Raw genomic sequence first — 24,000 nt, forward strand, 5'->3', positions numbered from 1 at the left:
CCATACCAGCCTGGGTACGCCCGATCTCGTCTGATCTCGGAAGCTAAGCAGGGTCGGGCCTGGTTAGTACTTGGATGGGAGACCGCCTGGGAATACCAGGTGCTGTAAGCATTTTGTCCACGAGGGTGTGCTCTTGCACTATTTCATCAGCAACACTGCCTTGTATTAAGCATTTAATGATGAATTGACTAAATGTCTGTTTTATCAGACTCACTTTGACTATATATGTTGTAGCAAGAGATTGTATCTCGCTTACGGCCATACCAGCCTGGGTACGCCCGATCTCGTCTGATCTCGGAAGCTAAGCAGGGTCGGGCCTGGTTAGTACTTGGATGGGAGACCGCCTGGGAATACCAGGTGCTGTAAGCATTTTGTCCACGAGGGTGTGCTCTTGCACTATTTCATCAGCAACACTGCCTTGTATTAAGCATTTAATGATGAATTGACTAAATGTCTGTTTTATCAGACTCACTTTGACTATATATGTTGTAGCAAGAGATTCTATCTCGCTTACGGCCATACCAGCCTGGGTACGCCCGATCTAGTCTGATCTCGGAAGCTAAGCAGGGTCGGGCCTGGTTAGTACTTGGATGGGAGACCGCCTGGGAATACCAGGTGCTGTAAGCATTTTGTCCACGAGGGTGTGCTCTTGCACTATTTCATCAGCAACACTGCCTTGTATTAAGCATTTAATGATGAATTGACTAAATGTCTGTTTTATCAGACTCACTTTGACTATATATGTTGTAGCAAGAGATTGTTTCTCGCTTACGGCCATACCAGCCTGGGTACGCCCGATCTCGTCTGATCTCGGAAGCTAAGCAGGGTCGGGCCTGGTTAGTACTTGGATGGGAGACCGCCTGGGAATACCAGGTGCTGTAAGCATTTTGTCCACGAGGGTGTGCTCTTGCACTATTTCATCAGCAACACTGCCTTGTATTAAGCATTTAATGATGAATTGACTAAATGTCTGTTTTATCAGACTCACTTTGACTATATATGTTGTAGCAAGAGATTGTATCTCGCTTACGGCCATACCAGCCTGGGTACGCCCGATCTCGTCTGATCTCGGAAGCTAAGCAGGGTCGGGCCTGGTTAGTACTTGGATGGGAGACCGCCTGGGAATACCAGGTGCTGTAAGCATTTTGTCCACGAGGGTGTGCCCCTGCACTATTTCATCAGCAACACTGCCTTGTAGTAAGCATTTAATGATGAATTGACTAAATGCAGCTTCCTGCCTTTTTAATAGGATCATATTTCCTTGTGTTTTCAATTAGCATCTGCCTTGTATTTATAAGACAAACAAGAATATTGTTGCTGAATGCAGCTTGTGTGTGCTTTGTGCTCCTTTGCCCTGTTCAAATGATGAAAGGAAATAAAGTTTGTATTTTATCCAACTACCTGTGCTAAAAAGTGATGGGAACAGTGTTTGTAATTTCTTCTACTTTTTCAGTGACACAAAGTTCAAGCTGCTTATCTAATTGGTGAAAATGCAATGTCTGTTTATCACACTCACTTTGACTATATATGTTGTAGCAAGAGATTGTTACTCGCTTACGGCCATACCAGCCTGGGTACGCCCGATCTCGTCTGATCTCGGAAGCTAAGCAGGGTCGGGCCTGGTTAGTACTTGGATGGGAGACCGCCTGGGAATACCAGGTGCTGTAAGCATTTTGTCCACGAGGGTGTGCTCTTGCACTATTTCATCAGCAACACTGCCTTGTATTAAGCATTTAATGATGAATTGACTAAATGTCTGTTTTATCAGACTCACTTTGACTATATATGTTGTAGCAAGAGATTGTTTCTCGCTTACGGCCATACCAGCCTGGGTACGCCCGATCTCGTCTGATCTCGGAAACTAAGCAGGGTCGGGCCTGGTTAGTACTTGGATGGGAGACCGCCTGGGAATACCAGGTGCTGTAAGCATTTTGTCCACGAGGGTGTGCCCCTGCACTATTTCATCAGCAACACTGCCTTGTAGTAAGCATTTAATGATGAATTGACTAAATGCAGCTTCCTGCCTTTTTAATAGGATCATATTTCCTTGTGTTTTCAATTAGCATCTGCCTTGTATTTATAAGACAAACAAGAATATTGTTGCTGAATGCAGCTTGTGTGTGCTTTGTGCTCCTTTGCCCTGTTCAAATGATGAAAGGAAATAAAGTTTGTATTTTATCCAACTACCTGTGCTAAAAAGTGATGGGAACAGTGTTTGTAATTTCTTCTACTTTTTCAGTGACACAAAGTTCAAGCTGCTTATCTAATTGGTGAAAATGCAATGTCTGTTTATCACACTCACTTTGACTATATATGTTGTAGCAAGAGATTGTTTCTCGCTTACGGCCATACCAGCCTGGGTACGCCCGATCTCGTCTGATCTCGGAAGCTAAGCAGGGTCGGGCCTGGTTAGTACTTGGATGGGAGACCGCCTGGGAATACCAGGTGCTGTAAGCATTTTGTCCACGAGGGTGTGCTCTTGCACTATTTCATCAGCAACACTGCCTTGTATTAAGCATTTAATGATGAATTGACTAAATGTCTGTTTTATCAGACTCACTTTGACTATATATGTTGTAGCAAGAGATTGTATCTCGCTTACGGCCATACCAGCCTGGGTACGCCCGATCTCGTCTGATCTCGGAAGCTAAGCAGGGTCGGGCCTGGTTAGTACTTGGATGGGAGACCGCCTGGGAATACCAGGTGCTGTAAGCATTTTGTCCACGAGGGTGTGCTCTTGCACTATTTCATCAGCAACACTGCTTTGTATTAAGCATTTAATGATGAATTGACTAAATGTCTGTTTTATCAGACTCACTTTGACTATATATGTTGTAGCAAGAGATTGTTTCTCGCTTACGGCCATACCAGCCTGGGTACGCCCGATCTCGTCTGATCTCGGAAGCTAAGCAGGGTCGGGCCTGGTTAGTACTTGGATGGGAGACCGCCTGGGAATACCAGGTGCTGTAAGCATTTTGTCCACGAGGGTGTGCTCTTGCACTATTTCATCAGCAACACTGCCTTGTATTAAGCATTTAATGATGAATTGACTAAATGTCTGTTTTATCAGACTCACTTTGACTATATATGTTGTAGCAAGAGATTCTATCTCGCTTACGGCCATACCAGCCTGGGTACGCCCGATCTAGTCTGATCTCGGAAGCTAAGCAGGGTCGGGCCTGGTTAGTACTTGGATGGGAGACCGCCTGGGAATACCAGGTGCTGTAAGCATTTTGTCCACGAGGGTGTGCTCTTGCACTATTTCATCAGCAACACTGCCTTGTATTAAGCATTTAATGATGAATTGACTAAATGTCTGTTTTATCAGACTCACTTTGACTATATATGTTGTAGCAAGAGATTGTTTCTCGCTTACGGCCATACCAGCCTGGGTACGCCCGATCTCGTCTGATCTCGGAAGCTAAGCAGGGTCGGGCCTGGTAAGTACTTGGATGGGAGACCGCCTGGGAATACCAGGTGCTGTAAGCATTTTGTCCACGAGGGTGTGCTCTTGCACTATTTCATCAGCAACACTGCCTTGTATTAAGCATTTAATGATGAATTGACTAAATGTCTGTTTTATCAGACTCACTTTGACTATATATGTTGTAGCAAGAGATTGTATCTCGCTTACGGCCATACCAGCCTGGGTACGCCCGATCTCGTCTGATCTCGGAAGCTAAGCAGGGTCGGGCCTGGTTAGTACTTGGATGGGAGACCGCCTGGGAATACCAGGTGCTGTAAGCATTTTGTCCACGAGGGTGTGCTCTTGCACTATTTCATCAGCAACACTGCTTTGTATTAAGCATTTAATGATGAATTGACTAAATGTCTGTTTTATCAGACTCACTTTGACTATATATGTTGTAGCAAGAGATTGTTTCTCGCTTACGGCCATACCAGCCTGGGTACGCCCGATCTCGTCTGATCTCGGAAGCTAAGCAGGGTCGGGCCTGGTTAGTACTTGGATGGGAGACCGCCTGGGAATACCAGGTGCTGTAAGCATTCTGTCCACGAGGGTGTGCTCTTGCACTATTTCATCAGCAACACTGCCTTGTATTAAGCATTTAATGATGAATTGACTAAATGTCTGTTTTATCAGACTCACTTTGACTATATATGTTGTAGCAAGAGATTGTTTCTCGCTTACGGCCATACCAGCCTGGGTACGCCCGATCTCGTCTGATCTCGGAAGCTAAGCAGGGTCGGGCCTGGTTAGTACTTGGATGGGAGACCGCCTGGGAATACCAGGTGCTGTAAGCATTTTGTCCACGAGGGTGTGCCCCTGCACTATTTCATCAGCAACACTGCCTTGTAGTAAGCATTTAATGATGAATTGACTAAATGCAGCTTCCTGCCTTTTTAATAGGATCATATTTCCTTGTGTTTTCAATTAGCATCTGCCTTGTATTTATAAGACAAACAAGAATATTGTTGCTGAATGCAGCTTGTGTGTGCTTTGTGCTCCTTTGCCCTGTTCAAATGATGAAAGGAAATAAAGTTTGTATTTTATCCAACTACCTGTGCTAAAAAGTGATGGGAACAGTGTTTGTAATTTCTTCTACTTTTTCAGTGACACAAAGTTCAAGCTGCTTATCTAATTGGTGAAAATGCAATGTCTGTTTATCACACTCACTTTGACTATATATGTTGTAGCAAGAGATTGCTTCTCGCTTACGGCCATACCAGCCTGGGTACGCCCGATCTCGTCTGATCTCGGAAGCTAAGCAGGGTCGGGCCTGGTTAGTACTTGGATGGGAGACCGCCTGGGAATACCAGGTGCTGTAAGCATTTTGTCCACGAGGGTGTGCTCTTGCACTATTTCATCAGCAACACTGCCTTGTATTAAGCATTTAATGATGAATTGACTAAATGTCTGTTTTATCAGACTCACTTTGACTATATATGTTGTAGCAAGAGATTGTTTCTCGCTTACGGCCATACCAGCCTGGGTACGCCCGATCTCGTCTGATCTCGGAAGCAAAGCAGGGTCGGGCCTGGTTAGTACTTGGATGGGAGACCGCCTGGGAATACCAGGTGCTGTAAGCATTTTGTCCACGAGGGTGTGCCCCTGCACTATTTCATCAGCAACACTGCCTTGTAGTAAGCATTTAATGATGAATTGACTAAATGCAGCTTCCTGCCTTTTTAATAGGATCAAATTTCCTTGTGTTTTCAATTAGCATCTGCCTTGTATTTATAAGACAAACAAGAATATTGTTGCTGAATGCAGCTTGTGTGTGCTTTGTGCTCCTTTGCCCTGTTCAAATGATGAAAGGAAATAAAGTTTGTATTTTATCCAACTACCTGTGCTAAAAAGTGATGGGAACAGTGTTTGTAATTTCTTCTACTTTTTCAGTGACACAAAGTTCAAGCTGCTTATCTAATTGGTGAAAATGCAATGTCTGGTTATCACACTCACTTTGACTATATATGTTGTAGCAAGAGATTGTTTCTCGCTTACGGCCATACCAGCCTGGGTACGCCCGATCTCGTCTGATCTCGGAAGCTAAGCAGGGTCGGGCCTGGTTAGTACTTGGATGGGTGACCGCCTGGGAATACAAGGTGCTGTAAGCATTTTGTCCACGAGGGTGTGCTCTTGCACTATTTCATCAGCAACACTGCCTTGTATTAAGCATTTAATGATGAATTGACTAAATGTCTGTTTTATCAGACTCACTTTGACTATATATGTTGTAGCAAGAGATTGTATCGCGCTTACGGCCATACCAGCCTGGGTACGCCCGATCTCGTCTGATCTCGGAAGCTAAGCAGGGTCGGGCCTGGTTAGTACTTGGATGGGAGACCGCCTGGGAATACCAGGTGCTGTAAGCATTTTGTCCACGAGGGTGTGCTCTTGCACTATTTCATCAGCAACACTGCCTTGTATTAAGCATTTAATGATGAATTGACTAAATGTCTGTTTTATCAGACTCACTTTGACTATATATGTTGTAGCAAGAGATTGTTTCTCGCTTACGGCCATACCAGCCTGGGTATGCCCGATCTCGTCTGATCTCGGAAGCTAAGCAGGGTCGGGCCTGGTTAGTACTTGGATGGGAGACCGCCTGGGAATACCAGGTGCTGTAAGCATTTTGTCCACGAGGGTGTGCCCCTGCACTATTTCATCAGCAACACTGCCTTGTAGTAAGCATTTAATGATGAATTGACTAAATGCAGCTTCCTGCCTTTTTAATAGGATCATATTTCCTTGTGTTTTCAATTAGCATCTGCCTTGTATTTATAAGACAAACAAGAATATTGTTGCTGAATGCAGCTTGTGTGTGCTTTGTGCTCCTTTGCCCTGTTCAAATGATGAAAGGAAATAAAGTTTGTATTTTATCCAACTACCTGTGCTAAAAAGTGATGGGAACAGTGTTTGTAATTTCTTCTACTTTTTCAGTGACACAAAGTTCAAGCTGCTTATCTAATTGGTGAAAATGCAATGTCTGGTTATCACACTCACTTTGACTATATATGTTGTAGCAAGAGATTGTTTCTCGCTTACGGCCATACCAGCCTGGGTACGCCCGATCTCGTCTGATCTCGGAAGCTAAGCAGGGTCGGGCCTGGTTAGTACTTGGATGGGAGACCGCCTGGGAATACCAGGTGCTGTAAGCATTTTGTCCACGAGGGTGTGCCCCTGCACTATTTCATCAGCAACACTGCCTTGTAGTAAGCATTTAATGATGAATTGACTAAATGCAGCTTCCTGCCTTTTTAATAGGATCAAATTTCCTTGTGTTTTCAATTAGCATCTGCCTTGTATTTATAAGACAAACAAGAATATTGTTGCTGAATGCAGCTTGTGTGTGCTTTGTGCTCCTTTGCCCTGTTCAAATGATGAAAGGAAATAAAGTTTGTATTTTATCCAACTACCTGTGCTAAAAAGTGATGGGAACAGTGTTTGTAATTTCTTCTACTTTTTCAGTGACACAAAGTTCAAGCTGCTTATCTAATTGGTGAAAATGCAATGTCTGTTTATCACACTCACTTTGACTATATATGTTGTAGCAAGAGTTCGTTTCTCGCTTACGGCCATACCAGCCTGGGTACGCCCGATCTCGTCTGATCTCGGAAGCTAAGCAGGGTCGGGCCTGGTTAGTACTTGGATGGGAGACCGCCTGGGAATACCAGGTGCTGTAAGCATTTTGTCCACGAGGGTGTGCTCTTGCACTATTTCATCAGCAACACTGCCTTGTATTAAGCATTTAATGATGAATTGACTAAATGTCTTTTTTATCAGACTCACTTTGACTATATATGTTGTAGCAAGAGATTGTATCTCGCTTACGGCCATACCAGCCTGGGTACGCCCGATCTCGTCTGATCTCGGAAGCTAAGCAGGGTCGGGCCTGGTTAGTACTTGGATGGGAGACCGCCTGGGAATACCAGGTGCTGTAAGCATTTTGTCCACGAGGGTGTGCTCTTGCACTATTTCATCAGCAACACTGCCTTGTATTAAGCATTTAATGATGAATTGACTAAATGTCTGTTTTATCAGACTCACTTTGACTATATATGTTGTAGCAAGAGATTGTTTCTCGCTTACGGCCATACCAGCCTGGGTACGCCCGATCTCGTCTGATCTCGGAAGCTAAGCAGGGTCGGGCCTGGTTAGTACTTGGATGGGAGACCGCCTGGGAATACCAGGTGCTGTAAGCATTTTGTCCACGAGGGTGTGCCCCTGCACTATTTCATCAGCAACACTGCCTTGTAGTAAGCATTTAATGATGAATTGACTAAATGCAGCTTCCTGCCTTTTTAATAGGATCAAATTTCCTTGTGTTTTCAATTAGCATCTGCCTTGTATTTATAAGACAAACAAGAATATTGTTGCTGAATGCAGCTTGTGTGTGCTTTGTGCTCCTTTGCCCTGTTCAAATGATGAAAGGAAATAAAGTTTGTATTTTATCCAACTACCTGTGCTAAAAAGTGATGGGAACAGTGTTTGTAATTTCTTCTACTTTTTCAGTGACACAAAGTTCAAGCTGCTTATCTAATTGGTGAAAATGCAATGTCTGTTTATCACACTCACTTTGACTATATATGTTGTAGCAAGAGATTGTTTCTCGCTTACGGCCATACCAGCCTGGGTACGCCCGATCTCGTCTGATCTCGGAAGCTAAGCAGGGTCGGGCCTGGTTAGTACTTGGATGGGAGACCGCCTGGGAATACCAGGTGCTGTAAGCATTTTGTCCACGAGGGTGTGCTCTTGCACTATTTCATCAGCAACACTGCCTTGTATTAAGCATTTAATGATGAATTGACTAAATGTCTGTTTTATCAGACTCACTTTGACTATATATGTTGTAGCAAGAGATTGTTTCTCGCTTACGGCCATACCAGCCTGGGTACGCCCGATCTCGTCTGATCTCGGAAGCTAAGCAGGGTCGGGCCTGGTTAGTACTTGGATGGGAGACCGCCTGGGAATACCAGGTGCTGTAAGCATTTTGTCCACGAGGGTGTGCCCCTGCACTATTTCATCAGCAACACTGCCTTGTAGTAAGCATTTAATGATGAATTGACTAAATGCAGCTTCCTGCCTTTTTAATAGGATCAAATTTCCTTGTGTTTTCAATTAGCATCTGCCTTGTATTTATAAGACAAACAAGAATATTGTTGCTGAATGCAGCTTGTGTGTGCTTTGTGCTCCTTTGCCCTGTTCAAATGATGAAAGGAAATAAAGTTTGTATTTTATCCAACTACCTGTGCTAAAAAGTGATGGGAACAGTGTTTGTAATTTCTTCTACTTTTTCAGTGACACAAAGTTCAAGCTGCTTATCTAATTGGTGAAAATGCAATGTCTGTTTATCACACTCACTTTGACTATATATGTTGTAGCAAGAGATTGTTTCTCGCTTACGGCCATACCAGCCTGGGTACGCCCGATCTCGTCTGATCTCGGAAGCTAAGCAGGGTCGGGCCTGGTTAGTACTTGGATGGGAGACCGCCTGGGAATACCAGGTGCTGTAAGCATTTTGTCCACGAGGGTGTGCTCTTGCACTATTTCATCAGCAACACTGCCTTGTATTAAGCATTTAATGATGAATTGACTAAATGTCTGTTTTATCAGACTCACTTTGACTATATATGTTGTAGCAAGAGATTGTTTCTCGCTTACGGCCATACCAGCCTGGGTACGCCCGATCTCGTCTGATCTCGGAAGCTAAGCAGGGTCGGGCCTGGTTAGTACTTGGATGGTAGACCGCCTGGGAATACCAGGTGCTGTAAGCATTTTGTTCACGAGGGTGTGCCCCTGCACTATTTCATCAGCAACACTGCCTTGTAGTAAGCATTTAATGATGAATTGACTAAATGCAGCTTCCTGCCTTTTTAATAGGATCAAATTTCCTTGTGTTTTCAATTAGCATCTGCCTTGTATTTATAAGACAAACAAGAATATTGTTGCTGAATGCAGCTTGTGTGTGCTTTGTGCTCCTTTGCCCTGTTCAAATGATGAAAGGAAATAAAGTTTGTATTTTATCCAACTACCTGTGCTAAAAAGTGATGGGAACAGTGTTTGTAATTTCTTCTACTTTTTCAGTGACACAAAGTTCAAGCTGCTTATCTAATTGGAGAAAATGCAATGTCAGTTTATCACACTCACTTTGACTATATATGTTGTAGCAAGAGATTGTTTCTCGCTTACGGCCATACCAGCCTGGGTACGCCCGATCTCGTCTGATCTCGGAAGCTAAGCAGGGTCGGGCCTGGTTAGTACTTGGATGGGAGACCGCCTGGGAATACCAGGTGCTGTAAGCATTTTGTCCACGAGGGTGTGCTCTTGCACTATTTCATCAGCAACACTGCCTTGTATTAAGCATTTAATGATGAATTGACTAAATGTCTGTTTTATCAGACTCACTTTGACTATATATGTTGTAGCAAGAGATTGTTTCTCGCTTACGGCCATACCAGCCTGGGTACGCCCGATCTCGTCTGATCTCGGAAGCTAAGCAGGGTCGGGCCTGGTTAGTACTTGGATGGGAGACCGCCTGGGAATACCAGGTGCTGTAAGCATTTTGTCCACGAGGGTGTGCCCCTGCACTATTTCATCAGCAACACTGCCTTGTAGTAAGCATTTAATGATGAATTGACTAAATGCAGCTTCCTGCCTTTTTAATAGGATCATATTTCCTTGTGTTTTCAATTAGCATCTGCCTTGTATTTATAAGACAAACAAGAATATTGTTGCTGAATGCAGCTTGTGTGTGCTTTGTGCTCCTTTGCCCTGTTCAAATGATGAAAGGAAATAAAGTTTGTATTTTATCCAACTACCTGTGCTAAAAAGTGATGGGAACAGTGTTTGTAATTTCTTCTACTTTTTCAGTGACACAAAGTTCAAGCTGCTTATCTAATTGGTGAAAATGCAATGTCTGGTTATCACACTCACTTTGACTATATATGTTGTAGCAAGAGATTGTTTCTCGCTTACGACCATACCAGCCTGGGTACGCCCGATCTCGTCTGATCTCGGAAGCTAAGCAGGGTCGGGCCTGGTTAGTACTTGGATGGGTGACCGCCTGGGAATACAAGGTGCTGTAAGCATTTTGTCCACGAGGGTGTGCTCTTGCACTATTTCATCAGCAACACTGCCTTGTATTAAGCATTTAATGATGAATTGACTAAATGTCTGTTTTATCAGACTCACTTTGACTATATATGTTGTAGCAAGAGATTGTATCGCGCTTACGGCCATACCAGCCTGGGTACGCCCGATCTCGTCTGATCTCGGAAGCTAAGCAGGGTCGGGCCTGGTTAGTACTTGGATGGGAGACCGCCTGGGAATACCAGGTGCTGTAAGCATTTTGTCCACGAGGGTGTGCTCTTGCACTATTTCATCAGCAACACTGCCTTGTATTAAGCATTTAATGATGAATTGACTAAATGTCTGTTTTATCAGACTCACTTTGACTATATATGTTGTAGCAAGAGATTGTTTCTCGCTTACGGCCATACCAGCCTGGGTATGCCCGATCTCGTCTGATCTCGGAAGCTAAGCAGGGTCGGGCCTGGTTAGTACTTGGATGGGAGACCGCCTGGGAATACCAGGTGCTGTAAGCATTTTGTCCACGAGGGTGTGCCCCTGCACTATTTCATCAGCAACACTGCCTTGTAGTAAGCATTTAATGATGAATTGACTAAATGCAGCTTCCTGCCTTTTTAATAGGATCATATTTCCTTGTGTTTTCAATTAGCATCTGCCTTGTATTTATAAGACAAACAAGAATATTGTTGCTGAATGCAGCTTGTGTGTGCTTTGTGCTCCTTTGCCCTGTTCAAATGATGAAAGGAAATAAAGTTTGTATTTTATCCAACTACCTGTGCTAAAAAGTGATGGGAACAGTGTTTGTAATTTCTTCTACTTTTTCAGTGACACAAAGTTCAAGCTGCTTATCTAATTGGTGAAAATGCAATGTCTGGTTATCACACTCACTTTGACTATATATGTTGTAGCAAGAGATTGTTTCTCGCTTACGGCCATACCAGCCTGGGTACGCCCGATCTCGTCTGATCTCGGAAGTTAAGCAGGGTCGGGCCTGGTTAGTACTTGGATGGGAGACCGCCTGGGAATACCAGGTGCTGTAAGCATTTTGTCCACGAGGGTGTGCCCCTGCACTATTTCATCAGCAACACTGCCTTGTAGTAAGCATTTAATGATGAATTGACTAAATGCAGCTTCCTGCCTTTTTAATAGGATCAAATTTCCTTGTGTTTTCAATTAGCATCTGCCTTGTATTTATAAGACAAACAAGAATATTGTTGCTGAATGCAGCTTGTGTGTGCTTTGTGCTCCTTTGCCCTGTTCAAATGATGAAAGGAAATAAAGTTTGTATTTTATCCAACTACCTGTGCTAAAAAGTGATGGGAACAGTGTTTGTAATTTCTTCTACTTTTTCAGTGACACAAAGTTCAAGCTGCTTATCTAATTGGTGAAAATGCAATGTCTGTTTATCACACTCACTTTGACTATATATGTTGTAGCAAGAGATTGTTTCTCGCTTACGGCCATACCAGCCTGGGTACGCCCGATCTCGTCTGATCTCGGAAGCTAAGCAGGGTCGGGCCTGGTTAGTACTTGGATGGGAGACCGCCTGGGAATACCAGGTGCTGTAAGCATTTTGTCCACGAGGGTGTGCTCTTGCACTATTTCATCAGCAACACTGCCTTGTATTAAGCATTTAATGATGAATTGACTAAATGTCTTTTTTATCAGACTCACTTTGACTATATATGTTGTAGCAAGAGATTGTATCTCGCTTACGGCCATACCAGCCTGGGTACGCCCGATCTCGTCTGATCTCGGAAGCTAAGCAGGGTCGGGCCTGGTTAGTACTTGGATGGGAGACCGCCTGGGAATACCAGGTGCTGTAAGCATTTTGTCCACGAGGGTGTGCTCTTGCACTATTTCATCAGCAACACTGCCTTGTATTAAGCATTTAATGATGAATTGACTAAATGTCTGTTTTATCAGACTCACTTTGACTATATATGTTGTAGCAAGAGATTGTTTCTCGCTTACGGCCATACCAGCCTGGGTACGCCCGATCTCGTCTGATCTCGGAAGCTAAGCAGGGTCGGGCCTGGTTAGTACTTGGATGGGAGACCGCCTGGGAATACCAGGTGCTGTAAGCATTTTGTCCACGAGGGTGTGCCCCTGCACTATTTCATCAGCAACACTGCCTTGTAGTAAGCATTTAATGATGAATTGACTAAATGCAGCTTCCTGCCTTTTTAATAGGATCAAATTTCCTTGTGTTTTCAATTAGCATCTGCCTTGTATTTATAAGACAAACAAGAATATTGTTGCTGAATGCAGCTTGTGTGTGCTTTGTGCTCCTTTGCCCTGTTCAAATGATGAAAGGAAATAAAGTTTGTATTTTATCCAACTACCTGTGCTAAAAAGTGATGGGAACAGTGTTTGTAATTTCTTCTACTTTTTCAGTGACACAAAGTTCAAGCTGCTTATCTAATTGGTGAAAATGCAATGTCTGTTTATCACACTCACTTTGACTATATATGTTGTAGCAAGAGATTGTTTCTCGCTTACGGCCATACCAGCCTGGGTACGCCCGATCTCGTCTGATCTCGGAAGCTAAGCAGGGTCGGGCCTGGTTAGTACTTGGATGGGAGACCGCCTGGGAATACCAGGTGCTGTAAGCATTTTGTCCACGAGGGTGTGCTCTTGCACTATTTCATCAGCAACACTGCCTTGTATTAAGCATTTAATGATGAATTGACTAAATGTCTGTTTTATCAGACTCACTTTGACTATATATGTTGTAGCAAGAGATTGTATCTCGCTTACGGCCATACCATCCTGGGTACGCCCGATCTCGTCTGATCTCGGAAGCTAAGCAGGGTCGGGCCTGGTTAGTACTTGGATGGTAGACCGCCTGGGAATACCAGGTGCTGTAAGCATTTTGTTCACGAGGGTGTGCCCCTGCACTATTTCATCAGCAACACTGCCTTGTAGTAAGCATTTAATGATGAATTGACTAAATGCAGCTTCCTGCCTTTTTAATAGGATCAAATTTCCTTGTGTTTTCAATTAGCATCTGCCTTGTATTTATAAGACAAACAAGAATATTGTTGCTGAATGCAGCTTGTGTGTGCTTTGTGCTCCTTTGCCCTGTTCAAATGATGAAAGGAAATAAAGTTTGTATTTTATCCAACTACCTGTGCTAAAAAGTGATGGGAACAGTGTTTGTAATTTCTTCTACTTTTTCAGTGACACAAAGTTCAAGCTGCTTATCTAATTGGAGAAAATGCAATGTCAGTTTATCACACTCACTTTGACTATATATGTTGTAGCAAGAGATTGTTTCTCGCTTACGGCCATACCAGCCTGGGTATGCCCGATCTCGTCTGATCTCGGAAGCTAAGCAGGGTCGGGCCTGGTTAGTACTTGGATGGGAGACCGCCTGGGAATACCAGGTGCTGTAAGCATTTTGTCCACGAGGGTGTGCTCTTGCACTATTTCATCAGCAACACTGCCTTGTATTAAGCATTTAATGATGAATTGACTAAATGTCTGTTTTATCAGACTCACTTTGACTATATATGTTGTAGCAAGAGATTGTTTCTCGCTTACGGCCATACCAGCCTGGGTACGCCCGATCTCGTCTGATCTCGGAAGCTAAGCAGGGTCGGGCCTGGTTAGTACTTGGATGGTAGACCGCCTGGGAATACCAGGTGCTGTAAGCATTTTGTTCACGAGGGTGTGCCCCTGCACTATTTCATCAGCAACACTGCCTTGTAGTAAGCATTTAATGATGAATTGACTAAATGCAGCTTCCTGCCTTTTTAATAGGATCAAATTTCCTTGTGTTTTCAATTAGCATCTGCCTTGTATTTATAAGACAAACAAGAATATTGTTGCTGAATGCAGCTTGTGTGTGCTTTGTGCTCCTTTGCCCTGTTCAAATGATGAAAGGAAATAAAGTTTGTATTTTATCCAACTACCTGTGCTAAAAAGTGATGGGAACAGTGTTTGTAATTTCTTCTACTTTTTCAGTGACACAAAGTTCAAGCTGCTTATCTAATTGGAGAAAATGCAATGTCAGTTTATCACACTCACTTTGACTATATATGTTGTAGCAAGAGATTGTTTCTCGCTTACGGCCATACCAGCCTGGGTACGCCCGATCTCGTCTGATCTCGGAAGCTAAGCAGGGTCGGGCCTGGTTAGTACTTGGATGGGAGACCGCCTGGGAATACCAGGTGCTGTAAGAATTTTGTCCACGAGGGTGTGCTCTTGCACTATTTCATCAGCAACACTGCCTTGTATTAAGCATTTAATGATGAATTGACTAAATGTCTGTTTTATCAGACTCACTTTGACTATATATGTTGTAGCAAGAGATTGTTTCTCGCTTACGGCCATACCAGCCTGGGTACGCCCGATCTCGTCTGATCTCGGAAGCTAAGCAGGGTCGGGCCTGGTTAGTACTTGGATGGGAGACCGCCTGGGAATACCAGGTGCTGTAAGCATTTTGTCCACGAGGGTGTGCCCCTGCACTATTTCATCAGCAACACTGCCTTGTAGTAAGCATTTAATGATGAATTGACTAAATGCAGCTTCCTGCCTTTTTAATAGGATCATATTTCCTTGTGTTTTCAATTAGCATCTGCCTTGTATTTATAAGACAAACAAGAATATTGTTGCTGAATGCAGCTTGTGTGTGCTTTGTGCTCCTTTGCCCTGTTCAAATGATGAAAGGAAATAAAGTTTGTATTTTATCCAACTACCTGTGCTAAAAAGTGATGGGAACAGTGTTTGTAATTTCTTCTACTTTTTCAGTGACACAAAGTTCAAGCTGCTTATCTAATTGGTGAAAATGCAATGTCTGGTTATCACACTCACTTTGACTATATATGTTGTAGCAAGAGATTGTTTCTCGCTTACGACCATACCAGCCTGGGTACGCCCGATCTCGTCTGATCTCGGAAGCTAAGCAGGGTCGGGCCTGGTTAGTACTTGGATGGGTGACCGCCTGGGAATACAAGGTGCTGTAAGCATTTTGTCCACGAGGGTGTGCTCTTGCACTATTTCATCAGCAACACTGCCTTGTATTAAGCATTTAATGATGAATTGACTAAATGTCTGTTTTATCAGACTCACTTTGACTATATATGTTGTAGCAAGAGATTGTATCGCGCTTACGGCCATACCAGCCTGGGTACGCCCGATCTCGTCTGATCTCGGAAGCTAAGCAGGGTCGGGCCTGGTTAGTACTTGGATGGGAGACCGCCTGGGAATACCAGGTGCTGTAAGCATTTTGTCCACGAGGGTGTGCTCTTGCACTATTTCATCAGCAACACTGCCTTGTATTAAGCATTTAATGATGAATTGACTAAATGTCTGTTTTATCAGACTCACTTTGACTATATATGTTGTAGCAAGAGATTGTTTCTCGCTTACGGCCATACCAGCCTGGGTATGCCCGATCTCGTCTGATCTCGGAAGCTAAGCAGGGTCGGGCCTGGTTAGTACTTGGATGGGAGACCGCCTGGGAATACCAGGTGCTGTAAGCATTTTGTCCACGAGGGTGTGCCCCTGCACTATTTCATCAGCAACACTGCCTTGTAGTAAGCATTTAATGATGAATTGACTAAATGCAGCTTCCTGCCTTTTTAATAGGATCATATTTCCTTGTGTTTTCAATTAGCATCTGCCTTGTATTTATAAGACAAACAAGAATATTGTTGCTGAATGCAGCTTGTGTGTGCTTTGTGCTCCTTTGCCCTGTTCAAATGATGAAAGGAAATAAAGTTTGTATTTTATCCAACTACCTGTGCTAAAAAGTGATGGGAACAGTGTTTGTAATTTCTTCTACTTTTTCAGTGACACAAAGTTCAAGCTGCTTATCTAATTGGTGAAAATGCAATGTCTGGTTATCACACTCACTTTGACTATATATGTTGTAGCAAGAGATTGTTTCTCGCTTACGGCCATACCAGCCTGGGTACGCCCGATCTCGTCTGATCTCGGAAGCTAAGCAGGGTCGGGCCTGGTTAGTACTTGGATGGGAGACCGCCTGGGAATACCAGGTGCTGTAAGCATTTTGTCCACGAGGGTGTGCCCCTGCACTATTTCATCAGCAACACTGCCTTGTAGTAAGCATTTAATGATGAATTGACTAAATGCAGCTTCCTGCCTTTTTAATAGGATCAAATTTCCTTGTGTTTTCAATTAGCATCTGCCTTGTATTTATAAGACAAACAAGAATATTGTTGCTGAATGCAGCTTGTGTGTGCTTTGTGCTCCTTTGCCCTGTTCAAATGATGAAAGGAAATAAAGTTTGTATTTTATCCAACTACCTGTGCTAAAAAGTGATGGGAACAGTGTTTGTAATTTCTTCTACTTTTTCAGTGACACAAAGTTCAAGCTGCTTATCTAATTGGTGAAAATGCAATGTCTGTTTATCACACTCACTTTGACTATATATGTTGTAGCAAGAGATTGTTTCTCGCTTACGGCCATACCAGCCTGGGTACGCCCGATCTCGTCTGATCTCGGAAGCTAAGCAGGGTCGGGCCTGGTTAGTACTTGGATGGGAGACCGCCTGGGAATACCAGGTGCTGTAAGCATTTTGTCCACGAGGGTGTGCTCTTGCACTATTTCATCAGCAACACTGCCTTGTATTAAGCATTTAATGATGAATTGACTAAATGTCTTTTTTATCAGACTCACTTTGACTATATATGTTGTAGCAAGAGATTGTATCTCGCTTACGGCCATACCAGCCTGGGTACGCCCGATCTCGTCTGATCTCGGAAGCTAAGCAGGGTCGGGCCTGGTTAGTACTTGGATGGGAGACCGCCTGGGAATACCAGGTGCTGTAAGCATTTTGTCCACGAGGGTGTGCTCTTGCACTATTTCATCAGCAACACTGCCTTGTATTAAGCATTTAATGATGAATTGACTAAATGTCTGTTTTATCAGACTCACTTTGACTATATATGTTGTAGCAAGAGATTGTTTCTCGCTTACGGCCATACCAGCCTGGGTACGCCCGATCTCGTCTGATCTCGGAAGCTAAGCAGGGTCGGGCCTGGTTAGTACTTGGATGGGAGACCGCCTGGGAATACCAGGTGCTGTAAGCATTTTGTCCACGAGGGTGTGCCCCTGCACTATTTCATCAGCAACACTGCCTTGTAGTAAGCATTTAATGATGAATTGACTAAATGCAGCTTCCTGCCTTTTTAATAGGATCAAATTTCCTTGTGTTTTCAATTAGCATCTGCCTTGTATTTATAAGACAAACAAGAATATTGTTGCTGAATGCAGCTTGTGTGTGCTTTGTGCTCCTTTGCCCTGTTCAAATGATGAAAGGAAATAAAGTTTGTATTTTATCCAACTACCTGTGCTAAAAAGTGATGGGAACAGTGTTTGTAATTTCTTCTACTTTTTCAGTGACACAAAGTTCAAGCTGCTTATCTAATTGGTGAAAATGCAATGTCTGTTTATCACACTCACTTTGACTATATATGTTGTAGCAAGAGATTGTTTCTCGCTTACGGCCATACCAGCCTGGGTACGCCCGATCTCGTCTGATCTCGGAAGCTAAGCAGGGTCGGGCCTGGTTAGTACTTGGATGGTAGACCGCCTGGGAATACCAGGTGCTGTAAGCATTTTGTTCACGAGGGTGTGCCCCTGCACTATTTCATCAGCAACACTGCCTTGTAGTAAGCATTTAATGATGAATTGACTAAATGCAGCTTCCTGCCTTTTTAATAGGATCAAATTTCCTTGTGTTTTCAATTAGCATCTGCCTTGTATTTATAAGACAAACAAGAATATTGTTGCTGAATGCAGCTTGTGTGTGCTTTGTGCTCCTTTGCCCTGTTCAAATGATGAAAGGAAATAAAGTTTGTATTTTATCCAACTACCTGTGCTAAAAAGTGATGGGAACAGTGTTTGTAATTTCTTCTACTTTTTCAGTGACACAAAGTTCAAGCTGCTTATCTAATTGGAGAAAATGCAATGTCAGTTTATCACACTCACTTTGACTATATATGTTGTAGCAAGAGATTGTTTCTCGCTTACGGCCATACCAGCCTGGGTACGCCCGATCTCGTCTGATCTCGGAAGCTAAGCTGGGTCGGGCCTGGTTAGTACTTGGATGGGAGACCGCCTGGGAATACCAGGTGCTGTAAGCATTTTGTCCACGAGGGTGTGCTCTTGCACTATTTCATCAGCAACACTGCCTTGTATTAAGCATTTAATGATGAATTGACTAAATGTCTGTTTTATCAGACTCACTTTGACTATATATGTTGTAGCAAGAGATTGTTTCTCGCTTACGGCCATACCAGCCTGGGTACGCCCGATCTCGTCTGATCTCGGAAGCTAAGCAGGGTCGGGCCTGGTTAGTACTTGGATGGGAGACCGCCTGGGAATACCAGGTGCTGTAAGCATTTTGTCCACGAGGGTGTGCCCCTGCACTATTTCATCAGCAACACTGCCTTGTAGTAAGCATTTAATGATGAATTGACTAAATGCAGCTTCCTGCCTTTTTAATAGGATCAAATTTCCTTGTGTTTTCAATTAGCATCTGCCTTGTATTTATAAGACAAACAAGAATATTGTTGCTGAATGCAGCTTGTGTGTGCTTTGTGCTCCTTTGCCCTGTTCAAATGATGAAAGGAAATAAAGTTTGTATTTTATCCAACTACCTGTGCTAAAAAGTGATGGGAACAGTGTTTGTAATTTCTTCTACTTTTTCAGTGACACAAAGTTCAAGCTGCTTATCTAATTGGAGAAAATGCAATGTCAGTTTATCACACTCACTTTGACTATATATGTTGTAGCAAGAGATTGTTTCTCGCTTACGGCCATACCAGCCTGGGTACGCCCGATCTCGTCTGATCTCGGAAGCTAAGCAGGGTCGGGCCTGGTTAGTACTTGGATGGGAGACCGCCTGGGAATACCAGGTGCTGTAAGCATTTTGTCCACGAGGGTGTGCTCTTGCACTATTTCATCAGCAACACTGCCTTGTATTAAGCATTTAATGATGAATTGACTAAATGTCTGTTTTATCAGACTCACTTTGACTATATATGTTGTAGCAAGAGATTGTATCTCGCTTACGGCCATACCAGCCTGGGTACGCCCGATCTCGTCTGATCTCGGAAGCTAAGCAGGGTCGGGCCTGGTTAGTACTTGGATGGTAGACCGCCTGGGAATACCAGGTGCTGTAAGCATTTTGTTCACGAGGGTGTGCCCCTGCACTATTTCATCAGCAACACTGCCTTGTAGTAAGCATTTAATGATGAATTGACTAAATGCAGCTTCCTGCCTTTTTAATAGGATCAAATTTCCTTGTGTTTTCAATTAGCATCTGCCTTGTATTTATAAGACAAACAAGAATATTGTTGCTGAATGCAGCTTGTGTGTGCTTTGTGCTCCTTTGCCCTGTTCAAATGATGAAAGGAAATAAAGTTTGTATTTTATCCAACTACCTGTGCTAAAAAGTGATGGGAACAGTGTTTGTAATTTCTTCTACTTTTTCAGTGACACAAAGTTCAAGCTGCTTATCTAATTGGAGAAAATGCAATGTCAGTTTATCACACTCACTTTGACTATATATGTTGTAGCAAGAGATTGTTTCTCGCTTACGGCCATACCAGCCTGGGTACGCCCGATCTCGTCTGATCTCGGAAGCTAAGCAGGGTCGGGCCTGGTTAGTACTTGGATGGGAGACCGCCTGGGAATACCAGGTGCTGTAAGCATTTTGTCCACGAGGGTGTGCTCTTGCACTATTTCATCAGCAACACTGCCTTGTATTAAGCATTTAATGATGAATTGACTAAATGTCTGTTTTATCAGACTCACTTTGACTATATATGTTGTAGCAAGAGATTGTTTCTCGCTTACGGCCATACCAGCCTGGGTACGCCCGATCTCGTCTGATCTCGGAAGCTAAGCAGGGTCGGGCCTGGTTAGTACTTGGATGGGAGACCGCCTGGGAATACCAGGTGCTGTAAGCATTTTGTCCACGAGGGTGTGCCCCTGCACTATTTCATCAGCAACACTGCCTTGTAGTAAGCATTTAATGATGAATTGACTAAATGCAGCTTCCTGCCTTTTTAATAGGATCAAATTTCCTTGTGTTTTCAATTAGCATCTGCCTTGTATTTATAAGACAAACAAGAATATTGTTGCTGAATGCAGCTTGTGTGTGCTTTGTGCTCCTTTGCCCTGTTCAAATGATGAAAGGAAATAAAGTTTGTATTTTATCCAACTACCTGTGCTAAAAAGTGATGGGAACAGTGTTTGTAATTTCTTCTACTTTTTCAGTGACACAAAGTTCAAGCTAATTATCTAATTGGTGAAAATGCAATGTCTGTTTATCAGACTCACTTTGACTATATATGTTGTAGCAAGAGATTGTTTCTCGCTTACGGCCATACCAGCCTGGGTACGCCCGATCTCGTCTGATCTCGGAAGCTAAGCAGGGTCGGGCCTGGTTAGTACTTGGATGGGAGACCGCCTGGGAATACCAGGTGCTGTAAGCATTTTGTCCACGAGGGTGTGCTCTTGCACTATTTCATCAGCAACACTGCCTTGTATTAAGCATTTAATGATGAATTGACTAAATGTCTGTTTTATCAGACTCACTTTGACTATATATGTTGTAGCAAGAGATTGTATCTCGCTTACGGCCATACCAGCCTGGGTACGCCCGATCTCGTCTGATCTCGGAAGCTAAGCAGGGTCGGGCCTGGTTAGTACTTGGATGGGAGACCGCCTGGGAATACCAGGTGCTGTAAGCATTTTGTCCACGAGGGTGTGCCCCTGCACTATTTCATCAGCAACACTGCCTTGTAGTAAGCATTTAATGATGAATTGACTAAATGCAGCTTCCTGCCTTTTTAATAGGATCAAATTTCCTTGTGTTTTCAATTAGCATCTGCCTTGTATTTATAAGACAAACAAGAATATTGTTGCTGAATGCAGCTTGTGTGTGCTTTGTGCTCCTTTGCCCTGTTCAAATGATGAAAGGAAATAAAGTTTGTATTTTATCCAACTACCTGTGCTAAAAAGTGATGGGAACAGTGTTTGTAATTTCTTCTACTTTTTCAGTGACACAAAGTTCAAGCTGCTTATCTAATTGGTGAAAATGCAATGTCTGTTTATCACACTCACTTTGACTATATATGTTGTAGCAAGAGATTGTTTCTCGCTTACGGCCATACCAGCCTGGGTACGCCCGATCTCGTCTGATCTCGGAAGCTAAGCAGGGTCGGGCCTGGTTAGTACTTGGATGGGAGACCGCCTGGGAATACCAGGTGCTGTAAGCATTTTGTCCACGAGGGTGTGCTCTTGCACTATTTCATCAGCAACACTGCCTTGTATTAAGCATTTAATGATGAATTGACTAAATGTCTGTTTTATCAGACTCACTTTGACTATATATGTTGTAGCAAGAGATTGTATCTCGCTTACGGCCATACCAGCCTGGGTACGCCCGATCTCGTCTGATCTCGGAAGCTAAGCAGGGTCGGGCCTGGTTAGTACTTGGATGGTAGACCGCCTGGGAATACCAGGTGCTGTAAGCATTTTGTTCACGAGGGTGTGCCCCTGCACTATTTCATCAGCAACACTGCCTTGTAGTAAGCATTTAATGATGAATTGACTAAATGCAGCTTCCTGCCTTTTTAATAGGATCAAATTTCCTTGTGTTTTCAATTAGCATCTGCCTTGTATTTATAAGACAAACAAGAATATTGTTGCTGAATGCAGCTTGTGTGTGCTTTGTGCTCCTTTGCCCTGTTCAAATGATGAAAGGAAATAAAGTTTGTATTTTATCCAACTACCTGTGCTAAAAAGTGATGGGAACAGTGTTTGTAATTTCTTCTACTTTTTCAGTGACACAAAGTTCAAGCTGCTTATCTAATTGGAGAAAATGCAATGTCAGTTTATCACACTCACTTTGACTATATATGTTGTAGCAAGAGATTGTTTCTCGCTTACGGCCATACCAGCCTGGGTACGCCCGATCTCGTCTGATCTCGGAAGCTAAGCAGGGTCGGGCCTGGTTAGTACTTGGATGGGAGACCGCCTGGGAATACCAGGTGCTGTAAGCATTTTGTCCACGAGGGTGTGCTCTTGCACTATTTCATCAGCAACACTGCCTTGTATTAAGCATTTAATGATGAATTGACTAAATGTCTGTTTTATCAGACTCACTTTGACTATATATGTTGTAGCAAGAGATTGTTTCTCGCTTACGGCCATACCAGCCTGGGTACGCCCGATCTCGTCTGATCTCGGAAGCTAAGCAGGGTCGGGCCTGGTTAGTACTTGGATGGGAGACCGCCTGGGAATACCAGGTGCTGTAAGCATTTTGTCCACGAGGGTGTGCCCCTGCACTATTTCATCAGCAACACTGCCTTGTAGTAAGCATTTAATGATGAATTGACTAAATGCAGCTTCCTGCCTTTTTAATAGGATCAAATTTCCTTGTGTTTTCAATTAGCATCTGCCTTGTATTTATAAGACAAACAAGAATATTGTTGCTGAATGCAGCTTGTGTGTGCTTTGTGCTCCTTTGCCCTGTTCAAATGATGAAAGGAAATAAAGTTTGTATTTTATCCAACTACCTGTGCTAAAAAGTGATGGGAACAGTGTTTGTAATTTCTTCTACTTTTTCAGTGACACAAAGTTCAAGCTGCTTATCTAATTGGTGAAAATGCAATGTCTGTTTATCACACTCACTTTGACTATATATGTTGTAGCAAGAGATTGTTTCTCGCTTACGGCCATACCAGCCTGGGTACGCCCGATCTCGTCTGATCTCGGAAGCTAAGCAGGGTCGGGCCTGGTTAGTACTTGGATGGGAGACCGCCTGGGAATACCAGGTGCTGTAAGCATTTTGTCCACGAGGGTGTGCTCTTGCACTATTTCATCAGCAACACTGCCTTGTATTAAGCATTTAATGATGAATTGACTAAATGTCTGTTTTATCAGACTCACTTTGACTATATATGTTGTAGCAAGAGATTGTATCTCGCTTACGGCCATACCAGCCTGGGTACGCCCGATCTCGTCTGATCTCGGAAGCTAAGCAGGGTCGGGCCTGGTTAGTACTTGGATGGTAGACCGCCTGGGAATACCAGGTGCTGTAAGCATTTTGTTCACGAGGGTGTGCCCCTGCACTATTTCATCAGCAACACTGCCTTGTAGTAAGCATTTAATGATGAATTGACTAAATGCAGCTTCCTGCCTTTTTAATAGGATCAAATTTCCTTGTGTTTTCAATTAGCATCTGCCTTGTATTTATAAGACAAACAAGAATATTGTTGCTGAATGCAGCTTGTGTGTGCTTTGTGCTCCTTTGCCCTGTTCAAATGATGAAAGGAAATAAAGTTTGTATTTTATCCAACTACCTGTGCTAAAAAGTGATGGGAACAGTGTTTGTAATTTCTTCTACTTTTTCAGTGACACAAAGTTCAAGCTGCTTATCTAATTGGAGAAAATGCAATGTC

The 24,000-nt window shown here is 43.3% G+C and overlaps 65 non-coding genes across 65 annotated transcripts in view; all 65 read left to right on the plus strand.

The window, feature by feature from the left end:
- The window catches only part of LOC145850581 (5S ribosomal RNA), a 119-nt gene extending 8 nt beyond the window's left edge, over nt 1-111 (plus strand). The window contains exon 1 of the ribosomal RNA XR_014372429.1: nt 1-111. This exon is cut by the window's left edge and continues 8 nt beyond it. This is a non-coding gene — a ribosomal RNA (5S ribosomal RNA).
- Nucleotides 112-250: 139 nt separating this feature from the next.
- Nucleotides 251-369, plus strand: LOC145850592 (5S ribosomal RNA). The gene has a single exon (XR_014372440.1). It is a non-coding gene; the product is annotated as a 5S ribosomal RNA (ribosomal RNA).
- A 139-nt stretch (nt 370-508) lies between these two features.
- LOC145885667 (5S ribosomal RNA) lies at nt 509-627 on the plus strand. Its single transcript, XR_014397250.1, has one exon. It is a non-coding gene; the product is annotated as a 5S ribosomal RNA (ribosomal RNA).
- A 139-nt stretch (nt 628-766) lies between these two features.
- LOC145850603 (5S ribosomal RNA) lies at nt 767-885 on the plus strand. Its single transcript, XR_014372451.1, has one exon. It is a non-coding gene; the product is annotated as a 5S ribosomal RNA (ribosomal RNA).
- Nucleotides 886-1,024: 139 nt separating this feature from the next.
- LOC145850614 (5S ribosomal RNA) lies at nt 1,025-1,143 on the plus strand. The gene has a single exon (XR_014372462.1). It is a non-coding gene; the product is annotated as a 5S ribosomal RNA (ribosomal RNA).
- A 409-nt stretch (nt 1,144-1,552) lies between these two features.
- On the plus strand, nt 1,553-1,671 carry LOC145850625 (5S ribosomal RNA). Its single transcript, XR_014372473.1, has one exon. It is a non-coding gene; the product is annotated as a 5S ribosomal RNA (ribosomal RNA).
- A 139-nt stretch (nt 1,672-1,810) lies between these two features.
- On the plus strand, nt 1,811-1,929 carry LOC145885397 (5S ribosomal RNA). Its single transcript, XR_014396978.1, has one exon. It is a non-coding gene; the product is annotated as a 5S ribosomal RNA (ribosomal RNA).
- A 409-nt stretch (nt 1,930-2,338) lies between these two features.
- On the plus strand, nt 2,339-2,457 carry LOC145850637 (5S ribosomal RNA). Its single transcript, XR_014372485.1, has one exon. It is a non-coding gene; the product is annotated as a 5S ribosomal RNA (ribosomal RNA).
- Nucleotides 2,458-2,596: 139 nt separating this feature from the next.
- LOC145850648 (5S ribosomal RNA) lies at nt 2,597-2,715 on the plus strand. The gene has a single exon (XR_014372496.1). It is a non-coding gene; the product is annotated as a 5S ribosomal RNA (ribosomal RNA).
- A 139-nt stretch (nt 2,716-2,854) lies between these two features.
- LOC145850659 (5S ribosomal RNA) lies at nt 2,855-2,973 on the plus strand. The gene has a single exon (XR_014372507.1). It is a non-coding gene; the product is annotated as a 5S ribosomal RNA (ribosomal RNA).
- A 139-nt stretch (nt 2,974-3,112) lies between these two features.
- LOC145885668 (5S ribosomal RNA) lies at nt 3,113-3,231 on the plus strand. The gene has a single exon (XR_014397251.1). It is a non-coding gene; the product is annotated as a 5S ribosomal RNA (ribosomal RNA).
- A 139-nt stretch (nt 3,232-3,370) lies between these two features.
- On the plus strand, nt 3,371-3,489 carry LOC145881913 (5S ribosomal RNA). Its single transcript, XR_014393481.1, has one exon. It is a non-coding gene; the product is annotated as a 5S ribosomal RNA (ribosomal RNA).
- Nucleotides 3,490-3,628: 139 nt separating this feature from the next.
- On the plus strand, nt 3,629-3,747 carry LOC145850669 (5S ribosomal RNA). The gene has a single exon (XR_014372517.1). It is a non-coding gene; the product is annotated as a 5S ribosomal RNA (ribosomal RNA).
- A 139-nt stretch (nt 3,748-3,886) lies between these two features.
- On the plus strand, nt 3,887-4,005 carry LOC145850679 (5S ribosomal RNA). Its single transcript, XR_014372527.1, has one exon. It is a non-coding gene; the product is annotated as a 5S ribosomal RNA (ribosomal RNA).
- Nucleotides 4,006-4,144: 139 nt separating this feature from the next.
- On the plus strand, nt 4,145-4,263 carry LOC145850690 (5S ribosomal RNA). The gene has a single exon (XR_014372538.1). It is a non-coding gene; the product is annotated as a 5S ribosomal RNA (ribosomal RNA).
- Nucleotides 4,264-4,672: 409 nt separating this feature from the next.
- Nucleotides 4,673-4,791, plus strand: LOC145850701 (5S ribosomal RNA). The gene has a single exon (XR_014372549.1). It is a non-coding gene; the product is annotated as a 5S ribosomal RNA (ribosomal RNA).
- Nucleotides 4,792-4,930: 139 nt separating this feature from the next.
- On the plus strand, nt 4,931-5,049 carry LOC145882792 (5S ribosomal RNA). Its single transcript, XR_014394360.1, has one exon. It is a non-coding gene; the product is annotated as a 5S ribosomal RNA (ribosomal RNA).
- Nucleotides 5,050-5,458: 409 nt separating this feature from the next.
- Nucleotides 5,459-5,577, plus strand: LOC145885747 (5S ribosomal RNA). The gene has a single exon (XR_014397331.1). It is a non-coding gene; the product is annotated as a 5S ribosomal RNA (ribosomal RNA).
- A 139-nt stretch (nt 5,578-5,716) lies between these two features.
- On the plus strand, nt 5,717-5,835 carry LOC145850712 (5S ribosomal RNA). The gene has a single exon (XR_014372560.1). It is a non-coding gene; the product is annotated as a 5S ribosomal RNA (ribosomal RNA).
- Nucleotides 5,836-5,974: 139 nt separating this feature from the next.
- On the plus strand, nt 5,975-6,093 carry LOC145882620 (5S ribosomal RNA). The gene has a single exon (XR_014394188.1). It is a non-coding gene; the product is annotated as a 5S ribosomal RNA (ribosomal RNA).
- Nucleotides 6,094-6,502: 409 nt separating this feature from the next.
- On the plus strand, nt 6,503-6,621 carry LOC145850723 (5S ribosomal RNA). Its single transcript, XR_014372571.1, has one exon. It is a non-coding gene; the product is annotated as a 5S ribosomal RNA (ribosomal RNA).
- A 409-nt stretch (nt 6,622-7,030) lies between these two features.
- On the plus strand, nt 7,031-7,149 carry LOC145850734 (5S ribosomal RNA). The gene has a single exon (XR_014372582.1). It is a non-coding gene; the product is annotated as a 5S ribosomal RNA (ribosomal RNA).
- Nucleotides 7,150-7,288: 139 nt separating this feature from the next.
- LOC145850747 (5S ribosomal RNA) lies at nt 7,289-7,407 on the plus strand. The gene has a single exon (XR_014372595.1). It is a non-coding gene; the product is annotated as a 5S ribosomal RNA (ribosomal RNA).
- A 139-nt stretch (nt 7,408-7,546) lies between these two features.
- Nucleotides 7,547-7,665, plus strand: LOC145850758 (5S ribosomal RNA). The gene has a single exon (XR_014372606.1). It is a non-coding gene; the product is annotated as a 5S ribosomal RNA (ribosomal RNA).
- A 409-nt stretch (nt 7,666-8,074) lies between these two features.
- Nucleotides 8,075-8,193, plus strand: LOC145850769 (5S ribosomal RNA). Its single transcript, XR_014372617.1, has one exon. It is a non-coding gene; the product is annotated as a 5S ribosomal RNA (ribosomal RNA).
- Nucleotides 8,194-8,332: 139 nt separating this feature from the next.
- Nucleotides 8,333-8,451, plus strand: LOC145850780 (5S ribosomal RNA). Its single transcript, XR_014372628.1, has one exon. It is a non-coding gene; the product is annotated as a 5S ribosomal RNA (ribosomal RNA).
- A 409-nt stretch (nt 8,452-8,860) lies between these two features.
- Nucleotides 8,861-8,979, plus strand: LOC145850791 (5S ribosomal RNA). The gene has a single exon (XR_014372639.1). It is a non-coding gene; the product is annotated as a 5S ribosomal RNA (ribosomal RNA).
- A 139-nt stretch (nt 8,980-9,118) lies between these two features.
- On the plus strand, nt 9,119-9,237 carry LOC145884096 (5S ribosomal RNA). The gene has a single exon (XR_014395675.1). It is a non-coding gene; the product is annotated as a 5S ribosomal RNA (ribosomal RNA).
- A 409-nt stretch (nt 9,238-9,646) lies between these two features.
- LOC145850801 (5S ribosomal RNA) lies at nt 9,647-9,765 on the plus strand. The gene has a single exon (XR_014372649.1). It is a non-coding gene; the product is annotated as a 5S ribosomal RNA (ribosomal RNA).
- A 139-nt stretch (nt 9,766-9,904) lies between these two features.
- On the plus strand, nt 9,905-10,023 carry LOC145850811 (5S ribosomal RNA). The gene has a single exon (XR_014372659.1). It is a non-coding gene; the product is annotated as a 5S ribosomal RNA (ribosomal RNA).
- A 409-nt stretch (nt 10,024-10,432) lies between these two features.
- On the plus strand, nt 10,433-10,551 carry LOC145851072 (5S ribosomal RNA). The gene has a single exon (XR_014372922.1). It is a non-coding gene; the product is annotated as a 5S ribosomal RNA (ribosomal RNA).
- Nucleotides 10,552-10,690: 139 nt separating this feature from the next.
- Nucleotides 10,691-10,809, plus strand: LOC145850822 (5S ribosomal RNA). Its single transcript, XR_014372670.1, has one exon. It is a non-coding gene; the product is annotated as a 5S ribosomal RNA (ribosomal RNA).
- A 139-nt stretch (nt 10,810-10,948) lies between these two features.
- LOC145882621 (5S ribosomal RNA) lies at nt 10,949-11,067 on the plus strand. The gene has a single exon (XR_014394189.1). It is a non-coding gene; the product is annotated as a 5S ribosomal RNA (ribosomal RNA).
- Nucleotides 11,068-11,476: 409 nt separating this feature from the next.
- Nucleotides 11,477-11,595, plus strand: LOC145855211 (5S ribosomal RNA). Its single transcript, XR_014376098.1, has one exon. It is a non-coding gene; the product is annotated as a 5S ribosomal RNA (ribosomal RNA).
- A 409-nt stretch (nt 11,596-12,004) lies between these two features.
- LOC145850833 (5S ribosomal RNA) lies at nt 12,005-12,123 on the plus strand. The gene has a single exon (XR_014372681.1). It is a non-coding gene; the product is annotated as a 5S ribosomal RNA (ribosomal RNA).
- A 139-nt stretch (nt 12,124-12,262) lies between these two features.
- On the plus strand, nt 12,263-12,381 carry LOC145850844 (5S ribosomal RNA). The gene has a single exon (XR_014372692.1). It is a non-coding gene; the product is annotated as a 5S ribosomal RNA (ribosomal RNA).
- Nucleotides 12,382-12,520: 139 nt separating this feature from the next.
- Nucleotides 12,521-12,639, plus strand: LOC145850856 (5S ribosomal RNA). The gene has a single exon (XR_014372705.1). It is a non-coding gene; the product is annotated as a 5S ribosomal RNA (ribosomal RNA).
- A 409-nt stretch (nt 12,640-13,048) lies between these two features.
- LOC145850867 (5S ribosomal RNA) lies at nt 13,049-13,167 on the plus strand. The gene has a single exon (XR_014372716.1). It is a non-coding gene; the product is annotated as a 5S ribosomal RNA (ribosomal RNA).
- A 139-nt stretch (nt 13,168-13,306) lies between these two features.
- On the plus strand, nt 13,307-13,425 carry LOC145857691 (5S ribosomal RNA). Its single transcript, XR_014378592.1, has one exon. It is a non-coding gene; the product is annotated as a 5S ribosomal RNA (ribosomal RNA).
- Nucleotides 13,426-13,834: 409 nt separating this feature from the next.
- Nucleotides 13,835-13,953, plus strand: LOC145882623 (5S ribosomal RNA). The gene has a single exon (XR_014394191.1). It is a non-coding gene; the product is annotated as a 5S ribosomal RNA (ribosomal RNA).
- A 139-nt stretch (nt 13,954-14,092) lies between these two features.
- LOC145884097 (5S ribosomal RNA) lies at nt 14,093-14,211 on the plus strand. The gene has a single exon (XR_014395676.1). It is a non-coding gene; the product is annotated as a 5S ribosomal RNA (ribosomal RNA).
- A 409-nt stretch (nt 14,212-14,620) lies between these two features.
- LOC145884573 (5S ribosomal RNA) lies at nt 14,621-14,739 on the plus strand. The gene has a single exon (XR_014396151.1). It is a non-coding gene; the product is annotated as a 5S ribosomal RNA (ribosomal RNA).
- Nucleotides 14,740-14,878: 139 nt separating this feature from the next.
- Nucleotides 14,879-14,997, plus strand: LOC145850878 (5S ribosomal RNA). The gene has a single exon (XR_014372727.1). It is a non-coding gene; the product is annotated as a 5S ribosomal RNA (ribosomal RNA).
- A 409-nt stretch (nt 14,998-15,406) lies between these two features.
- Nucleotides 15,407-15,525, plus strand: LOC145851074 (5S ribosomal RNA). The gene has a single exon (XR_014372924.1). It is a non-coding gene; the product is annotated as a 5S ribosomal RNA (ribosomal RNA).
- Nucleotides 15,526-15,664: 139 nt separating this feature from the next.
- LOC145850889 (5S ribosomal RNA) lies at nt 15,665-15,783 on the plus strand. The gene has a single exon (XR_014372738.1). It is a non-coding gene; the product is annotated as a 5S ribosomal RNA (ribosomal RNA).
- A 139-nt stretch (nt 15,784-15,922) lies between these two features.
- Nucleotides 15,923-16,041, plus strand: LOC145882624 (5S ribosomal RNA). Its single transcript, XR_014394192.1, has one exon. It is a non-coding gene; the product is annotated as a 5S ribosomal RNA (ribosomal RNA).
- A 409-nt stretch (nt 16,042-16,450) lies between these two features.
- LOC145850899 (5S ribosomal RNA) lies at nt 16,451-16,569 on the plus strand. Its single transcript, XR_014372748.1, has one exon. It is a non-coding gene; the product is annotated as a 5S ribosomal RNA (ribosomal RNA).
- Nucleotides 16,570-16,978: 409 nt separating this feature from the next.
- Nucleotides 16,979-17,097, plus strand: LOC145850910 (5S ribosomal RNA). Its single transcript, XR_014372759.1, has one exon. It is a non-coding gene; the product is annotated as a 5S ribosomal RNA (ribosomal RNA).
- A 139-nt stretch (nt 17,098-17,236) lies between these two features.
- Nucleotides 17,237-17,355, plus strand: LOC145850921 (5S ribosomal RNA). The gene has a single exon (XR_014372770.1). It is a non-coding gene; the product is annotated as a 5S ribosomal RNA (ribosomal RNA).
- A 139-nt stretch (nt 17,356-17,494) lies between these two features.
- LOC145850932 (5S ribosomal RNA) lies at nt 17,495-17,613 on the plus strand. The gene has a single exon (XR_014372781.1). It is a non-coding gene; the product is annotated as a 5S ribosomal RNA (ribosomal RNA).
- A 409-nt stretch (nt 17,614-18,022) lies between these two features.
- Nucleotides 18,023-18,141, plus strand: LOC145884098 (5S ribosomal RNA). The gene has a single exon (XR_014395677.1). It is a non-coding gene; the product is annotated as a 5S ribosomal RNA (ribosomal RNA).
- Nucleotides 18,142-18,550: 409 nt separating this feature from the next.
- On the plus strand, nt 18,551-18,669 carry LOC145884126 (5S ribosomal RNA). Its single transcript, XR_014395705.1, has one exon. It is a non-coding gene; the product is annotated as a 5S ribosomal RNA (ribosomal RNA).
- Nucleotides 18,670-18,808: 139 nt separating this feature from the next.
- On the plus strand, nt 18,809-18,927 carry LOC145850942 (5S ribosomal RNA). Its single transcript, XR_014372791.1, has one exon. It is a non-coding gene; the product is annotated as a 5S ribosomal RNA (ribosomal RNA).
- Nucleotides 18,928-19,336: 409 nt separating this feature from the next.
- On the plus strand, nt 19,337-19,455 carry LOC145850953 (5S ribosomal RNA). Its single transcript, XR_014372802.1, has one exon. It is a non-coding gene; the product is annotated as a 5S ribosomal RNA (ribosomal RNA).
- Nucleotides 19,456-19,594: 139 nt separating this feature from the next.
- On the plus strand, nt 19,595-19,713 carry LOC145884099 (5S ribosomal RNA). The gene has a single exon (XR_014395678.1). It is a non-coding gene; the product is annotated as a 5S ribosomal RNA (ribosomal RNA).
- A 409-nt stretch (nt 19,714-20,122) lies between these two features.
- Nucleotides 20,123-20,241, plus strand: LOC145850965 (5S ribosomal RNA). Its single transcript, XR_014372814.1, has one exon. It is a non-coding gene; the product is annotated as a 5S ribosomal RNA (ribosomal RNA).
- A 139-nt stretch (nt 20,242-20,380) lies between these two features.
- LOC145850976 (5S ribosomal RNA) lies at nt 20,381-20,499 on the plus strand. Its single transcript, XR_014372825.1, has one exon. It is a non-coding gene; the product is annotated as a 5S ribosomal RNA (ribosomal RNA).
- A 409-nt stretch (nt 20,500-20,908) lies between these two features.
- On the plus strand, nt 20,909-21,027 carry LOC145850987 (5S ribosomal RNA). Its single transcript, XR_014372836.1, has one exon. It is a non-coding gene; the product is annotated as a 5S ribosomal RNA (ribosomal RNA).
- A 139-nt stretch (nt 21,028-21,166) lies between these two features.
- LOC145850997 (5S ribosomal RNA) lies at nt 21,167-21,285 on the plus strand. Its single transcript, XR_014372846.1, has one exon. It is a non-coding gene; the product is annotated as a 5S ribosomal RNA (ribosomal RNA).
- Nucleotides 21,286-21,694: 409 nt separating this feature from the next.
- LOC145851008 (5S ribosomal RNA) lies at nt 21,695-21,813 on the plus strand. Its single transcript, XR_014372857.1, has one exon. It is a non-coding gene; the product is annotated as a 5S ribosomal RNA (ribosomal RNA).
- A 139-nt stretch (nt 21,814-21,952) lies between these two features.
- LOC145884100 (5S ribosomal RNA) lies at nt 21,953-22,071 on the plus strand. Its single transcript, XR_014395679.1, has one exon. It is a non-coding gene; the product is annotated as a 5S ribosomal RNA (ribosomal RNA).
- A 409-nt stretch (nt 22,072-22,480) lies between these two features.
- On the plus strand, nt 22,481-22,599 carry LOC145851019 (5S ribosomal RNA). The gene has a single exon (XR_014372868.1). It is a non-coding gene; the product is annotated as a 5S ribosomal RNA (ribosomal RNA).
- A 139-nt stretch (nt 22,600-22,738) lies between these two features.
- On the plus strand, nt 22,739-22,857 carry LOC145851030 (5S ribosomal RNA). The gene has a single exon (XR_014372879.1). It is a non-coding gene; the product is annotated as a 5S ribosomal RNA (ribosomal RNA).
- A 409-nt stretch (nt 22,858-23,266) lies between these two features.
- Nucleotides 23,267-23,385, plus strand: LOC145851041 (5S ribosomal RNA). Its single transcript, XR_014372890.1, has one exon. It is a non-coding gene; the product is annotated as a 5S ribosomal RNA (ribosomal RNA).
- Nucleotides 23,386-23,524: 139 nt separating this feature from the next.
- LOC145884101 (5S ribosomal RNA) lies at nt 23,525-23,643 on the plus strand. Its single transcript, XR_014395680.1, has one exon. It is a non-coding gene; the product is annotated as a 5S ribosomal RNA (ribosomal RNA).
- Nucleotides 23,644-24,000: the final 357 nt, after the last annotated feature.

The sequence above is a fragment of the Salmo salar genome, chromosome 08 (genome assembly GCF_965601325.2).
Source record: "Salmo salar chromosome 08, fSalSal1, whole genome shotgun sequence".
Classification (NCBI taxonomy): Eukaryota; Metazoa; Chordata; class Actinopteri; order Salmoniformes; family Salmonidae; genus Salmo; species Salmo salar.